This window comes from Hydractinia symbiolongicarpus, chromosome 1, assembly GCF_029227915.1.
Source record: "Hydractinia symbiolongicarpus strain clone_291-10 chromosome 1, HSymV2.1, whole genome shotgun sequence".
In the NCBI taxonomy this organism is placed as follows: Eukaryota; Metazoa; Cnidaria; class Hydrozoa; order Anthoathecata; family Hydractiniidae; genus Hydractinia; species Hydractinia symbiolongicarpus.
Genome location: NC_079875.1, coordinates 34,823,788 through 34,826,287, shown reverse-complemented (window position 1 = coordinate 34,826,287; position 2,500 = coordinate 34,823,788). Strand labels below are relative to the sequence as shown.

The 2,500-nt window shown below is 34.2% G+C and overlaps 1 pseudogene; it reads left to right on the top strand.

The window, feature by feature from the left end:
• LOC130620532 (large subunit ribosomal RNA) overlaps positions 1-2,500 on the top strand; it is a 7,097-nt pseudogene that overhangs the window by 3,858 nt on the left and 739 nt on the right.

Below are 2,500 nucleotides of genomic sequence, written 5' to 3'. Positions count from 1 at the left end.
GAGGAACTGTAACATACAAAAAATGTCGTTGACGGGAAATACTTCAGCAGGTCAAATTTGCGTAAAATAATGAAAAATTGAAATTTAACTGCCTGTTTTGATACAATAACAGCCTAGTTTGAGTTCTAGTTTTTTTAATTCGTTTTATCTATTCTTCGTGTACCTAGTGACAGAACGGTTTTAATAAAGAAGAACTGTAACATCCAAAATATGTCGTTGAAAAGAAAAACTTCAGCACGTCAAATTTCCGTGAAATAGCAGAAAATTGAAATTCAGCGGCTTATTTTGATACAAGAACAGCCTCGTTTGAGTTCTTGTTTTTTTAATTCGTTTTATCTATTCTTCGTGTACCTAGTGACGGAACGGTTTTAATAAAGAAGAACTGTAACATACAAAAAATGTCGTTGACGGGAAATAATTCAGCATGTCAAATTTCCGTGAAATAGCAGAAAACTGAAATTCAACTGCTTATTTTGATACAAGAACAGCCTCGTTTGAGTTCTAGTTTTTTTAATTCGTTTTATCTGTTCTTCGTGTACCTAGTGACAGAACGGTTTTAATAAAGAAGAACTGTAACATCCAAAATATGTCGTTGAAAAGAAAAACTTCAGCACGTCAAATTTCCGTGAAATAGCAGAAAATTGAAATTCAGCGGCTTATTTTGATACAAGAACAGCCTCGTTTGAGTTCTTGTTTTTTTAATTCGTTTTATCTATTCTTCGTGTACCTAGTGACGGAACGGTTTTAATAAAGAAGAACTGTAACATACAAAAAATGTCGTTGACGGGAAATAATTCAGCATGTCAAATTTCCGTGAAATAGCAGAAAACTGAAATTCAACTGCTTATTTTGATACAAGAACAGCCTCGTTTGAGTTCTAGTTTTTTTAATTCGTTTTATCTGTTCTTCGTGTACCTAGTGATAGAAGGGTTTTAATAAAGAGGAACTGTAACATCCAAAATATGTCGTTGAGAAGAAATACTTCAGCAGATCAAATTTCCGTAAAATAGCAGAAAATTGAAATTCAACTGCCGGTTTTGATACAATAACAGCCTCGTTTGAGTTCTAGTTTTTTTAACTCGTTTTATCTATTCTTTGTGTGCCTAGTGACAGAACGGTTTTAATAAAGAAGAACTGTAACATCCAAAATATGTCGTTGAAAAGAAATACTTCAGCACGTCAAATTTCCGTGAAATAGCAGAAAATTGAAATCCAACGGCTTATTTTGATACAAGAACAGCCTCGTTTGAGTTCTTGTTTTTTTAATTCGTTTTATCTATTCTTCGTGTACCTAGTGACAGAACGGTTTTAATAAAGAAGAACTGTAACATCAAAAATATGTCGTTGAAAAGAAATACTTCAGCACGTCAAATTTCCGTGAAATAGCAGAAAATTGAAATTCAACGGCTTATTTTGATACAAGAACAGCCTCGTTTGAGTTCTAGTTTTTTTAACACGTTTTAGATTTTTTGTAGACCTGAAGAATACATATGTAAAACTGTGAATATGAAGTACCACGAGATAACAACATCATAAAACGATGTTATGGGTCGCGAAAAATGCTAAAACGCATCTTTTTCCTTGTTAAAACAGCAATTGTGAGAAATTGGAAACGCTATGATTCTGCAACGTAAAGTCAAATGGCAATTATTTTCTCCAGGCGTTGAGAGGTTAACGTGGTGAGTATTTGTGTAAAATATTGCGTTCAATAATAATTGTGCAAGGCCAATATTGCATGTTAAACATGCCAATACGTGCGTTTTCACCAAATTAGGGAAAAATCGGAAAAATCGGAAATCCCGAACGACATGTCGGATTGGCTTTATATTTGGCACAATGAACCATCTTGACATGACAAAGGTTCACACGAATTTTTTTTCAAAAAAACGCTGACGTCAGCATTTTATTTGGCCTTGAATGTTTGACATTTTAGGGCTTCTGGACCCCCCGCAGAGCCACAAATCGGGAATTTGTGCTCCTACCCGGTTTTAGCCTGAAGTGTTTTACATATCTGCCAAAGATTTAAGAAATACCTTCAATATTTCAGAAGCTATAGCGATTTACCTGTTTTTAAAAAGACCAAAAAAAGTAAGGCCCCAAAACAGGTACTTCCGGTTGACCTTTGACCTCCAAATTTTGCATGGTAATAGATCTCCAAATTTGCTACCATGAAATTCTTGTCCGTTTTTTATAAAAATGCTGACGTCAGCAGTTAAAATTTTTTGAAATTTTAGAATTTATGAAGGTTTGACCGTGCACTTTGTGACGTCATAAGTCTGGTTCTAGCCAAAGTCACACAAAAATATTCCGCCATTTTTCTTAAAATGCCTTTGTTTATAAGTTTGCTTTTTATGATTTCGTTAAAACGTTGTAGTTACTGAGAAAAAATTGTCAAAAAATGCATGTAAGAACCGTCCTATACAAAACACACTGGACGGTTTCTATTGTCAAAAACATTAAACTGTTAATAACATGAGAACGAGGCTTTCCAGCACCAAGG